At 36.8% G+C, this 15,082-nt stretch overlaps 1 pseudogene; it reads left to right on the top strand.

The window, feature by feature from the left end:
- LOC110115870 overlaps positions 1-15,082 on the top strand; it is a 120,332-nt pseudogene that overhangs the window by 74,725 nt on the left and 30,525 nt on the right.

Below are 15,082 nucleotides of genomic sequence, written 5' to 3'. Positions count from 1 at the left end.
ATTTTTTGAAATTGGAATTATATGTTAATGAAAAGAATACTAGGATTTTGGAAAGATAGAATTTTGAGTTGCACTATATTTCATGTTGTTTTATTATTGGGATATTTTGATTTCACTTCATATCTTATGTTTTTTATGTTTTATATTATTAATTCATTAGTATATAAAAAATTTATCATTTTATGTTTACACAATCTTTTGATTTTGAGGCTTACGCCTCAAAACGCCTTGAGGCTTATGCCTCGCCTCACGAATGAAAAAGGCCCCAATACCCGAATACACAATTTTAAACATTGGTCTTATGATCTTATCCAATATTGATAATTGATATATAATCTGCCTAATTAAAAAAATAGGAACGTTTAAATAAATAATTCGCATAAAATATCTAGAGTGCAAATAAATAGAAGTTTTGGACTCAATATATGAATTATGCAATAACAATATAATTGATGAAAAATATTTATATAACTACAAAACTTAACATATCATATGTTCAAATTACAGTATTAATGTGTACTTATACAAAGACTGTACAAAGTGATTGATTGTAATGATTTATCAAACTAAGATGTTATTTTATCATGATTTTTATAGCAGTAACAAAGATAATGAACTCTTTAATCATGACAAATTAACATAATTTTTTTTCGCTTAGTTGGATTCTTAAGAAGTTTTGTAGAGAATAAATAAAGTGGCATGCCTTCAAATGCTTATGTTGTTTATTTAAGAACTTAAATAGCAACATAAAGCGAATGTGTCTCAGTTATTGACTGTGATGTATTACTTCATGAGTTAATGTTTGCGCATGAATTGATAAGCTGTGTAATTTGACTTCGTAGAAATGTATATCTATATATTTTTTTCTTTTAGCAGTTGAAGTTATAGAGGAAGGTTATTTTAACTGGTTACAGTCAGTAATGCTATCAAAATTTTGTGAAGAATTTTTAAAAAAAGTTACTATTAATATCAACGTGTTCAGAATCCCCAAAATATTTTTGTGATAAAGTCTTTACTTTGGAGTTCAAGCATTATCTACGGTAGCAACAACACTTATGAACATATCAAGCTTATCTTCAAGTTCGGGATCAATGCCATAGTATCTAATTTTTTTAACATTTAGCACAATCTATAAAGAAAAATTTGGTTTATAGAACTAAAATGTATAATATGAAGGTTGAAAGAGCTAAATATATGAACATGTATAAAATTAATATTCATATCTAATTTTTATTTCTACATTGTTCAAGAGCATTGATATTTTTTCTTATATTATCTCAATCCAATTTAGTAGATCTACGCTTTAGTTCCTTCTAGAAATTTCAAACTTTCTTTAATTTGTCACATTTTTTAGCTAAATTTTATTATATTCTCTTTGAATTTTGTTAAAAACAATTTCATTAAATTCGTCTAACTCTGTTTATTGAAGTGTGTAGTTGGTTGATTGTCAAGTTCAATCTCTCTCAAACATAAATAAAAAAATTGAGATATTAAATGGGTAAACTAAATGATTTATGTTTGAGAGATATTGAACTTAGCAATCAATCGACTACACATTTCAATAAAGAGGGTTGAACAAATTTAATGAAAAAATTTTCTAACAAAACCCAAAGAAAATATGATAAGGTTGAGCTAAAAAATAAATGAGACCAATTAAAGAAAGTTTGAAAGTTATGAAAATAACTTAAGTGTGAATCTACTGGATTGGGTTGGAATATTATGAGAAAAATCATTGATGCACCTGATCAATATTAGAAAAAAAAATTATAGGTGAATATTGATTTTATATAGATTCATATATTTAACTCTTTTAACCTTCATATTATACATTTTATTTCTTTTAATTGATTTTATTTGTATGCTATGTTAAATGCTAAAAATATTAGATATTGTGGCATTGATCTCAAACTTGAAGATAAGTTTGATTTGACGTTTATAGGTGTTGTTGTTACCGTAGATCATGCTTAGACTCAAGCAAGAGCTTGATCACGAAAATGTTCTTGGAGATTCTGAAGATGTTGATATTGGTAGTGACTCTTTTGACGATCCTTCATAAAATTTCGATAGCATTAGTGATTGTAATTAGTTGAAATGACATTACTCTACAATTTCAACTTCTAGTAGAATAAAATATTTGGATTTACATTTCTACGAAGTTAAATTACTCAGCTTATCAATTTATGCACAAACATTAGTTCTGAGAGTAATTTATCACACTCAATAATTAAGACACCTTCATTGTCTATTGCCATTGAAATTTTTGAACGAACAACAGAAGCATTTAAAGAAATGTCATTTTATTTATTTTCTACAAAGCTTATTGAGGATCCAATTAAGAGAAATTTTTGTATCAATTTGCTCTGATTGAAGAGTTCATTGTATTCGTTACTATTATAAAAATCATGATACAACATCATAATTTGATAGATCGTTATAATCAATGATTTTGTAATTGTTTTTTATAAGTACATATTAATGTTGCAGTTTAAACATATTATATATTATGTTATGTTATTATATTAATAGTATTTTCATCAATCATATTGTTTATATAGGATTCATCAATTGAGTTCTAAATTTATTTCTATCTGTACTCTAAATATTATGCATGAACTATCTGTTTGAATGTTGCCATTTTTTTTAATTTAACAAGTTCTATATCAATCATCAATATTGAATAAGGCAGAAAAAAGATCAACGCATAACTATATCAATAATTTTATATAGGTTGATCAATTGATAACTATATCTATTCTGATTATTGTAGATTTTTTTAATGTATTGGTCATTATGATTTTTCTTTTTTCTCAGGTTAGTTCGAGATCGAGTCTGTGAAAGATGTTTCTCTGCTTGGCATAAATTATGCTTCACAATTAAATAAGCATTTTTGGATATTATTATATGGTGAGCCTTGATGACTTCTTTTGTTTGTAAACCTTTGATCTGTTCTCTAAGTCCTAAAGGGAGATGACCATTTAATCGATGCATTTTTACCTTTTTTGTGTTTTATAAATGTATCTTAAAGATATTATTGAGTTGAAGTTATTGTTGCCCATGTTGTTTGTTGTGATTATTGCATAAACTAACATGTACCCATTATAGGTAGAAAGAAAAATATTCATTCTTATTTTTTTTTTAATAAAGAATTAGTTGATGGACTAAAAATTTTTTTATCCAAATGGATGGTAGCTTACTCCACATAGAAGATTAATACTAATTATCCCAATGAAAAATAATTGATCTATATCTTAAAAAAAAAAAAAAAAAAAGTCAAGCATTTGTTTTTCAAATCAGCATTAATTATCTGTATCCTCATTCTGTTTAGATTCCTGAAAATCCGCTGAGATAATCTTCACCTCAGACACTGCTCTAAACCTCGATAAAATGCGTGGCCTCATCGTTAAATAACGAGACAAAGCGACAACCTCTTTTTTTCTTGGCTCGTAAAACTTTCTTCTGATTTAATTTCTTCCTAACTCTCCTCCTCTCCTCTAGCCAACTAAAGTCTATAAACCTCATAACCTTGCACGATCTTCGATCTTTGACACCCTTCGCCAGCCACAACCCAGTTCCATGTCCATCTCAAGCAACCCACCACTGTGCTGTACGTCCCTCACCTCCTCTTCAAACTATCAAGCTTTGTTTCTTCCAGCCTCTCACACCTCCAATAAGTCACTCAAAGCCACCATCCTGTACCAAACTTTCCACCTCAGATTTCTTCACCCAAACAGGAACTTCGACCTTCCCCGTCCGTTTATGACTCCAACAACAACCCACACGACTTGAGCCAAATCCGCGTACACCTTCACGTTTGACTTCCACCTCACGATCCAGAACTTGGATCTTGTCACTATGCCGCCCTCCACTCGTTTCCAAAACCTGTAGCTGACCAAGCTTAACCACCTTACAGACTTTTCCTGATTTCCCTCTGCTATTATAAAGTTCGTGAAGTGTCAGGATATTTTACCTTTTTTTTTAAGTGCATAAATTGTCTACTACTATTTCACGTGGAGATTCTCAATAACTCAACCTCCTTCATTCATAAGTTTAAATTAAACATATGAGTGATGACATGGTACTAAAAATGAAGTTCTGATTTGCAAAATAACAAATTCTAACTTAAATTTGAATGAACATGTATAAGGCCGGTGATGGAAAAGAAATTTGCAAACACCTCTTATTTACAAGTGGTAGCAAAATTGTAGACAACATAGCCATATTTCACTCCGTGTTATGACACTCTCAATGGATTGCATAATCTGTTTGCAACGGTCAATAATAATTTAAGGTAGTATGTGAATTAATGGCAGATAAGCACATTGAACCCCTACAAGTAAGAAGGGCTGATGTGTTGTGAACATGTGAATCCACATGTTAATAATGACGCTTCCTAGAATCTTATGTAAGAAAGATGCGATAAATGTGCATACATGCTTAATGTATCCAATGAGGCATGTGATTTATGAGCGGATGCATCGATCTCTCATGAGAATTGAAAATCAAAGTATAATGCATGTCGCAAATCTTCTTGAAATTAACAAAGAGCCTATGACATATGCATTAATCTGTTTACTATCAACTTCAAGATACTTGTGGATCTTTTGTGAACTACATTGAGATGTACACAAATGGATACAATATGCTTATCGAACTATAAATGAACTTAAGAGCCTTCTATGAGCATGAAGCCAGTATGCAAGTAAATGCATGTGAACTTGCAAGCGAACAAATTTGAAAGGAATGTGTAATGAATGTGAAAACCTACTGGTCAATATAGGAGGAGATAAACAACGAAGGCCACAACACCTTGCAGTCCATACTGACATACATGACATGTTCAAGGGAATTGTAATGACTACAAATCACTTGTATCTCATGTCAACATATTACAAATGATGGCATTGACCCGAATGCAGGCAACAACAACATAAAAGTTGTGAATGCGACGATTTCCCTTGCAAGTAAATTCATCAAACATCTACAAGTAAAGAAAGACAATACATGAGGAATGTGATGGGCTCATGCCATAACTTCTATGCAGTCAAATGCACTAGCTCATCGGCGAGCGGAACACTGCTCACAAACATACGCAAGCTTTTATGCAACAAACAATGAATATGACCATCTATTGTTGACCCACCTTTAGATAAAAATCATAAAGTCATCATACATCCAAAATGCCCCCACACTTGCATTACAATATGTATACACAAACACAGAAGTGCACATGCAAGCACATTAACCCGTATATATATAACAATACACACTCGCATGGGTTTCGACGAGCATGTTATGGGTAACACATGACGTCTGAGGATGCTGTGCAGTTCAAACAATAAACCTAAGATCAAGCTCAATCTTTCTATGCGAGCAGATAGAATTCGACATTGTTCGAGTTACCAAAAGAATGTACGGTCGTGACATCGGCTGAGATATTTGTCTTATACGTTCATATTTGCCCCTCAGGACTTATGAATTATGAAATTCATTAATAAAGGCCTGAAGCCGGCAATGAACCCGATCCTTTATCAACAGGTTAACAGAGTTGACAAGGTTCAATCAATAAAATATAAATGTCCATACTCAGCCCGATGATGACCGTGTTGACAGAAAGATATCAACTAGAGGGGTCAACTCCAAATAGTTCAAAATACCACCCATATGATCGAAAATTCAAAAACTACCAAAAATTAAAATATGCGCCAGCATCCCTTCTTGGACTAGCCTTTGGTAAGATTGTTGACGGATGAATGGTAGGTTAACTTGACTGCCATCAGTTACTAGAATTTTCCTCCGAGTAGTGTTGATACACTCGACGTCGTTGGCCAGACCAGCCATCTTCATACAGGGTTTCAGTGGGCACTAGATTGGCCCTCTTTCGCTGAGAAAGTTGAAGTTCAGCTTCTGAATTAAGCTGACTTTCCAAAATTGAAATTAACCATTAAAATGCTTAAAGTAAAACTCATTCATCCTTCGTAATAGTTTGCCTAGGTGGACAAGTTTAAATATCACTTCAGCTTACAAAGAGCTAGTGTCTGCCTGTCTGGTCGATAATATCACTAAGATTCATTCTTAATGTCTCTAATCAGTAAAGATGTGGCACATGTCATCTAACCGGCGATATTTTTGCCAAATGACACTGCAGATAAACGATTATGATCGAGGCCCTATGAACTGGGTAGTTTACCGCAAAATGACACCACTAAATTACGGTCATGGCCAGAGCTCGTATGCTTCCCAATGGCATTAAATTTTTGAGATATGAATCAATAGGATATAATCGATAGGGCATAAAGCCCTCTATCAGCTAAGATGGATTCAAATTTGTCCCATTAGATAAACATCTGCTAAGTCCCTCTATCAGCTAAGTCCACCCTAAGTCTATAAGGTATCCTTGGACGACACAACCCATGGCTACCGACAAAGATCCTTCTGTCAAGTTGAGTCGATTACCTCATCTGACTAAGTAAACCAGAGACCATGATGGCCCGGACGATAGAACCATGGGATCTTGATCGGGTCTATTATCCATTCCCCCACTATCTGCTTTAAGTCCAAGATGATAATATTTCAAATTTTAAATATCAAGTCTTCAAACACCTAAACCAATGTTGCGACTATATGCCAGATATCACTCATCTACGAGTACGATGTATTCGTTTGAAGATTAGCCTTAATTGAAAGTTCTCTCTCGTTATCGGGAGGGGTAATTAACTATAAGGGCTTGCGCCTATAGTAAACCAGAACTTAGATCATAATGTCGCAAAATGAGGTCAAAATCTCTGGGTAGTGTCTTATTTCAAATCCATTATGCCTTCTAAAAATTTACCCCAGAACTTAATCCATTAAAATTCACCTAAAAGCAGGGGAGGCCGGGGTGCAAATTTTTGGAGCCCACAGTCTCACTTAGTTCCTATTGCTTCTCTTATTTCTGTCAAGTTCTAGTAGAGTTTAATAGATAAAATTAAAGTCCATATAATCCAATCATCAATTTATATCGGTTGTATTTCTAGTATGCAGTTTTATACTACAATTGATGCATGATTGCAAAGTCATCCGAGAACTCACATAAAAGATGACAGAAATAGAAAAACTACACCCTTGGTTAGATCAATTGGCAGAAAGGATGAATAACTTCATATTGATTAAGTTTTGCTTTGTCACTTTTGTTAACAATGTCGAGTAGGCTCTTCTACACTAAGCATGCTAAAAAAAGTTCTTGTAAAGTCTATGTAGCGGGTGGATATGTGTTCTATACAATCAAAACGCTCCTAACTAAGGCATCTAATTTTTCACTAAATAGACATCATCATCATCACGTGAACAATCATATCTATGAGATTATCTTCATATTTAAGCTTCATCTTTGCTAAGTAAACAAGTTTGAACAAGACCTTGAGCTCAATTATATGAATTTGAGTCATGCCAAAGCTTAATAACTTCTATGCTTATTGTTTTGTGTTACTGTGGTTATGTATAGAACAGTGAATGAATAATTTTTTTTGTATAAGCCGTACTTATACAAATAAGCTATTAATGCTTACTTCTACCTATATGTAGGAATAGAATGTAATGAGAATACGAGTGTGTCACACGATATTGTAAAACTAAAAAAAATTATAGTAGCGTCTTTATGCCTTATAAATGAGGATTATAAAACATATATTCCGAAGACGTTGTGTATGACATTATGGATTGGAGAGCTACTATAAGTTGATCCAGCATGGTTTTATAATATATTTCGTATGTCTCAAGTAATTTGTGTAGATCTATTGTATGACTTAGAAATTGTTCATGGTCTATATGGATCGTGAAGGATAACCACTAGAGAAACTTGTGATCACTTTATATATGTTATCACATAATGAATTAATAAAGTCGACATTATTGAGACTATCAGTAGATATTTCTCTATTGGATTGAAAGCTTTGGTAAAAATTATCATGTTTTATTATAAAGCCCATCGATCCTTATTTTCATGATATTCCTTGGAATATTTTATATGATAATCGATATATGCCATATTTCATGATAAATGTTTTTATTATGATAATATATGATTTGTGAAAATCTATGAAATAATAAATATCTAATCATTGCTTGTCAATTAGGAATTGATACAACACATGTGGATGTTCGTGTTTCAAGTGCTAAAAATGTGGCTTATATAGGATGATATGGTTCAACGACGCAAAATATTATGGCAGTTTGTGGCTTTAATATGTGTTTTGCTTTTATCATGGCAGGCTGAGAGGGTAGTGCACATGATAACCATATTTTTTAATTCACTACACCTAATCAAGAATATTAATTTCTTATGCCACCACCAAGTATGTGTTTCCATATTGTAATCAACCAAGTATGCATTTCCCTATTGTAATCACATGCGTCTCTCTTCACTACGAGTTGTGATTGAAAGATCATTTGATGTTTGGAAAAAGGAGTAATACTAAATGATATGCCTACATATCCATTCGTAGACGTTGCACCGGGGTCTCATCCCACCACGCGCAATAAAGGCGTGTATGGGCAGTTTTTCGATGCACCGCGAACTTCGAGAGCGAGAATCTAAGTTTAGAAAAATTCGAACCTTCGCGGGGTTTCCCTCTGATCGAATTAATTACACTGTAAATCTCACAGTGGAATAAATCCTCAATTTCCCTCTTCTTGCCTCAAGAGTTTGGCAAGCTTATGGGATTTGGCTGAAGAGGCACGCGAAAGGGATAAATTTACCTTCACGGCAAGCGGCTTCTTGTTCTTGCTTCTGATCTAACACAAGGGGACGTCGAAGGAGGAGGACGATAGGAAGCGACGGGGATGGGTTCGACTAGGGCTGTGGAGTTTGGTAGATGGGGGATTCGATTTTTGGAGGAGCAAGATAGGTCGGCTTCTCTCTCTCTCTCTCTGCTTCGGAGAAGCAAGAGGTCGGGATCAGAGAAGTAGCGACGGGGGTTTGGGATTTCTGTGGCGTTGGAGTTGTGCTGGAACCGCTAAGGAGAGACTAAGAAAGCTTCATTTGGTCAGTCCCTACCTTCAAATTTCCCTCTCAAAACCCTAAAAAATCCTTCCTAAATGACTCCTCTTGAGAGTTCGGGCCACCTGATCTCCGCAAGAGGAGATCCAGCCTCTGTTGCGATGGGCTGATCCCGTGCGGATCGGCTGGACCGGTCCAGTGGACCGATCTAACAATACTCTCCTCTTAAAGATCCAGCTTGTCCGCAAGGTGGAAAGACGACGCCCTCCATTCCTTCTTCATCACAAACGGTAAGAACCTGAAGAGTTTGGTCCTTAGACTTGTGCCTCGGCGTATACCTCTCGTCACATCTGAAACAAAGCCCCTTCACCCTCTTCTCCTATAATTCTGTCTTTGTAAGCTTCTTGAAGTTGTCCCCAGGTCTTCCTCCTGTGGTTTTTTCCTTCAAAGTCCCTCGAAGAGTATCCGGTGTTGGCTCGTTAGATTTCAATAAGGTGGTGGTCATCCTGTACTAGCCTCCTAAGCTGCCGCCTCCCGTCTCTCCCTCCAGGTGCCTATGATCTTCTACCAATTGAGCTAGCTCCATAGCCTCTCCCAAATCATGAGGCCTCATTACTCTAATTGTTGCTCGAATCTTTGGTGTCAATCCATTCATGAAGTTTTCCTCTAGCTCTGTCTCAGAAAGGCAATCCAATCAACTAGCAAGGTACTCGAATCTCTACCGGTACTACGTCACTAAACCCTCCTGTGTCAAGGCAAAGAGTTTCTCGTAGAAGTCTACTCCCCTGTCAGTTCGAAAATGTTCTACCAAACAATCCTTGAACTCTCTCCAACTTCGTATGGGCCGTCGCATGTCCCTCCACTTATACCAAGACAAATCCTTCCCTTATAAACATAGCCCTGCCGCCGTCAGTCTCTTCTTCTTTGTCAACCCATTGACGGCGAAATATCTTTCTACCTTGTAGATCCACCCGTGTGCATCCTCCCCCTCAAAGATGGCATCTTCAGTTTCCTCACCCTCGGGTCACACCCATTTCCCTTAAATCCTCCATAACCTCCAATTCCTCGAAGCAGAGGTGCTCCCCAATTGTCATGATATTCCCTCCGACGATCATACCCAAACCATTCATCAAAATCCTCTCTCTTCTTTCAAAATCAGCACCGCGGTGATCGAAATCATCCCCTCTCCTTACAAATTCAGCACCCCTTCTTATGTAGCCAATGCTCTTCTCCTCCCTAGAAAGTGGTTCGAGAGGAGGCATTCCGTCTTCTCCCTACAGGATCTCCACTTCTGGATTTTCCCTTCCCCTAGACATGTTAGGGTTCCCAACTCTTACATGGCCGCCGGTAGTTTCCTTTGCTTCCAATGTCACCGGTTTGGTTTTAGCTTCAAACAATTTCTTCAACATGTCTTCCACCACGGCGAACTTTTCCTCCATCTTTTTATTGACAGATGCAATCTGACTTCGAAAATCTGTCATCTTTTCCTCAAAATCTGCTTTTAGTTGTCCAAAATCTCCCTCCAAAACTTCCACTTTCCTTTTGGCCCTTGGTTCCCCTTCGATCGACATGCTCTGATACCAATTTGATAGGAAACACTTGTAGATCGCAAGTATTTCCTATCAATCTTCCAAAAACAGCGAGAATTCTTCACAAAAATCCGCACAAAATCACAAAAAAAAAACAGTAGATAATTTGTATTACTTGATGAAAGCGAAACGTAAAATAGCAAGATACACTTGATCCTCTATTCGATAGGATGATCGATCTCTCCCAAATCTCTAGACGCAGCTAGAGCCCAAAGGAAACCTAAAATCTAAGAGATCTCAAATTTTAGCCAAATTCAAGATGCCCTAATCCTAGGAAAACCAACTATTTAATGCATACAAATCAAAAGAAATTCCCTAAACAGTCCCTACATTCAAATTTCCCTCTCAAAACCCTCAAAAATCCTTCCTAAATGACTCCGCTTGGGCGTTCGAACCGCCCGATCTCCGCAGGAGGCAGAGATCCCGCCTCTGTTGTTATGGGCTGGTCCCGTGCGGACCGGCTGGACCGGTCTAGTGGACTGGTCTAACATATTTCCCTTAGGGTTACTTGCGAACTCAAGTATTTCCTATCACATACAAAGACGTTAGGCTCAAGATTTACTTATATTTATTTCTTAAGGAATTTTCGCAAGGTAGAACAAAGTTAGTTGAATAATAAGTAGACATGACGACAACAACAACAACAACATCAAGCCTTTATCCCACTACGTGGGGTCGACATGAGTAAATGTAGGTTACTCATCGAGCACTATATGGCCACAAGATGTTCATCTACGAAAATATATACTAAAATGCTAGCTTAATAGAATTTTCAAAACTTAGCACTTGATTGCAGACCCAAGGTTGACGTACATGTACATTTCTGCAACTTAAACTGAGGATCCTCTGATATAATTATTACCAACTTCTCAGTATCCGTAGTTTTAATTAATGAAGTCTCTTTTGGTAAGCTAAATAAATTTGTGGTCTTGTGGGTAAGTAGTTGGCTTGCCACATGAAGCATGAATAGTAAAAAGTTATGCAGCTCATCTTGGTTTGTTGATTGGGAGCTTTGGCTACCAACCAAGAGGTTTTGGGTTCGAGTCTTGCGTATGTGATATTTTGTCTTAATTGGCTTAAATGTCAAAAAAAAAAAAAGTAAAAAGTTAAGCCATAGTAATGTTTGTCAATTGTATTACAAGGGGATGCTGAGTTTGCACTCTTATCTCAATAGGTGTAAGAGATCTCTTATTCTCATTATGATTCTTTATTGGGATGTCCAGCTATTGATTAGTTGTGGGTACATATTTTTTATTTCTATTTGATCTTAGGCTCCTTGTATTTCATTTTCAAGCTTTCTAATGTTTGTGCTTTCATGTTCTTTAGGGATATTTTCAACCTTGTAGGCTATCTTCTGGAGCCTGCTACTGTAAGTTTCAAAAATAATTGCTGAAATTGTGAACATTGATTATTATGTATGTGATAATGGGCATCAATGAAGAGCCTTTTTTAATTTATTTTATTTCATTGGTGGCAATGTTCACGTATGCATGAGTAGAGGTACAATTTTAATGGATTACTGCATAACACAGCTAAGCTCTTTGTGTGTGCGCGTGAGATTTCTCATCAACATGTATATGTATGTGCATGCATGCAAGTGCTGCATATATGCATCTTTTTTGTGGATTTCTTCTTCCATTATTATCTTTTCTTGCATGCATTTTTTATTTGGTTGAAAATTGGAGAAGTTTCTCATTTATTATTTGTTTCCTATTACATTTTTTAGTGTATCTGAATTCCCCAACCTTGTTTCTCCATGGCGTCAACTTTTCTTGAGTTTGCTATTACATTTCTAGTTTATCTATACAAAATTATTGTCATTGATGGGGAAGCTCCCCAACATTTCTCCTCCATGGCTTAAATTATTTGTCAAACATGCTATTTAGTTATGCAAGTTCTTTCATGTTCTTTGCGTTTCTGAATTCTACTTTTGGTTATTGCAGTTGAAGACCCAATTTTACATGGCATTGGTATGTCAATTTTTACTCTTTCTGCTCACTTCTTTATTCTCCCTTCTTCCTGATGGAAAATATGCAAATGTGAATTTCCAGTTGTGCACGGCAACAACAGCAATCCTGACTGAACAAATAGTATACTACGGTCATCTTTGCCATCGACTGGAAGCAGATAAAGCTTGTAAAATGGAGAAGGTTAGGATTTAAAGAACTTTATGAGGAGCCAACTTGATAAGTTTGGTTGTTTAAGAGTTGAGGTTAACCTATTACTTTCAATTCCAACGAGCCATATAGAGTGACCTATAACACCCCACAGTACCCCTTAACAGTAAGGTAGATCACTAAACATCTCTTTATATAAAATATCATATAAACTTCATCTAATACAACAAAGAAAGCATGTACCAATTTCCAAGTTTCATACAAAATCTAGTACAGAGCCACTAAGAAAAATCAAACAAATTCAAATTAATACAATGTTAAAATTTGTTTACTAACCTCAAGAGTAGACCTCAAACATAGAATAAATATTAACATAAAATTTAAATACTTGCAGAGTAGTCTTCTTCCATCTTTTTCTTTCCCTTTCCTATAACAACAGCAAGTAATAAATTACTGGTGAGCTATGAGACTCCATAAGTGATGCAATTTGAAGTAACATTTAAATTACATGATTATAAAATTCCGAATATTGAACATATAAATAAAGTTAAACTACTAGAGCAATCTTCATAAATTCTCTGTTGACCTCTGATAAAAAAAAAATCAAATCCTTACCTACCCTGGCGCTCACACGATCTCGCACGTCGCACGACCACTGCTGCTCGAAGTCGCATCTCCCCACGTTCTCAGCACGACTTCGCGTCGTTAAAAGGGATGAAGGAAACGAGGCCGGAGGCTTCCGGACTCTCTCACGTCAACTCTTTCTCCGAGCTCTCTCACCCGATCCCAGTCTCTCCTGCGAGCTCGAAGGCCGATCGGCTCCGCTCCTTCCCTGACTTTCCTTTCCGGAAGGATCAGAAGTTACGACTCTTTGATCGGAAGTAGCGACGGGATTCGCTCGCTGTGAGGCTAACCTTCTCCCCTTCGGCGGCTTCTTCTTGGCTGTCAGACTTCGCACCTTCTGCGACTTTCCCCTCCACCGATCCTAAAGGATCGGAAGTTACGCCATTTCGATCGGAAGCTGCAACGGGAGCTCGCTCCTTCGGCTCCTTCGTTGACGTCCGACTTTGCTCCTTCGACAACTTCCCTTTCCTGCAGGATCGGAAGTTGCGGCATTTTGATCGGACACAAGAACAGGAAGCCCGCTTGCAGTGAAGCTAACTTTCTCCCTGTTGTGCGTTTCAACGGCCAAATCCCGTGTCTCTGCCGAACCGAGAGGAAGGGAGAGGGTGAGGATTTTCTTTTTATTTTATATATTTAAATTTTGTTTATACTATTTATTTGTTATAATTTTTATTAATTATGTTTAATAATTACCTAATTATAATAATAATTAATTGTCTAATAGTGAATTAATTATTAATTAATAATTAATTATAGTTATAATTATTTAATTAGTTATAATTAATTTTGATTAATTATAATTAATTATTAACTAATTATAATTATAATTAACTTATTAATTATAATTAATTAAGGATTAGTGATTAATTATTAATAATAATTATTTAATTATTATCATAATTAATATATATTATAATGAATAATAATAGTGATAAATCCGAGCCTTCCTCGACATCCGAGCCCCATCGCCGACGATCGCTGGTCCCAAAGGTATAACTTCTGGAACCTAGGCTTTCTTTCTTACCTCGTCCTGCGTGTCGAGTCGGCGGTCTGCCTATACACGCTTTTCTTAGCGTGGTGGGAGGGGCAACCGGCGCGACACCTACGACAAGGTAGGCGAGCGATCCTTGGTTCCAAATCCTTCTTCGAAGTTCGTAACGCACCGGCAAAATGCGTGGCGAGTCAGTGGTCTACCCATGCACGCTTTTCTTAGCGTGGTGGGAAGGGCAACTGGCGCGACACCTACGATAAGGTGAGCGAGCAACCTCCGCTACTGGCGCGACACCTACGATAAGGTGAGCGAGCAACCTTCGCCCTCTTATCTCGACTAACGTGTCGGGCCGGCGGTCTACCTATGCACGACATCTGTGTTGAGGTAAGCGAGCGACCCACGCTTTCCTGTCTCGACATGTGTGTCGGACCGGCAAACCACCTAAGCACGCCTTTGGTGGCCGTGGTAGGAGGGAAACCGGTTCGACGCACACGGCGAGGTCAGGTGAGCTTGGTGTACCCTTTTCTTTGCGCGGCCGGAATGATTCATAAGTACCCCCGGGCGGGGGGAAAGCAACTGCTCCTCTTCTTGTAACAGGTACCGTCGACCCCATGCACGCCTTTATTGGCCGTGGTGGGATGAAAAATCACGGCCGAGGTGTCCTCGAAAGAGGGCACCTACCATGCACGCCTTTATTGGCTGTGGTGGGAAGGCCCAGTTTTCTCGTAGTTTTTCCCCTAAACGGGGGAGACGCCGGGAGGCTGCCAAAATTTCGGGTGAAATACTA

The sequence above is a fragment of the Dendrobium catenatum genome, unplaced genomic scaffold, assembly GCF_001605985.2.
Source record: "Dendrobium catenatum unplaced genomic scaffold, ASM160598v2 fragScaff_scaffold_716, whole genome shotgun sequence".
Lineage (NCBI taxonomy): Eukaryota > Viridiplantae > Streptophyta > Magnoliopsida > Asparagales > Orchidaceae > Dendrobium > Dendrobium catenatum.
Note: the sequence above shows the minus strand (reverse complement) of the source record. Positions and strands in the feature narration are given on the sequence as shown.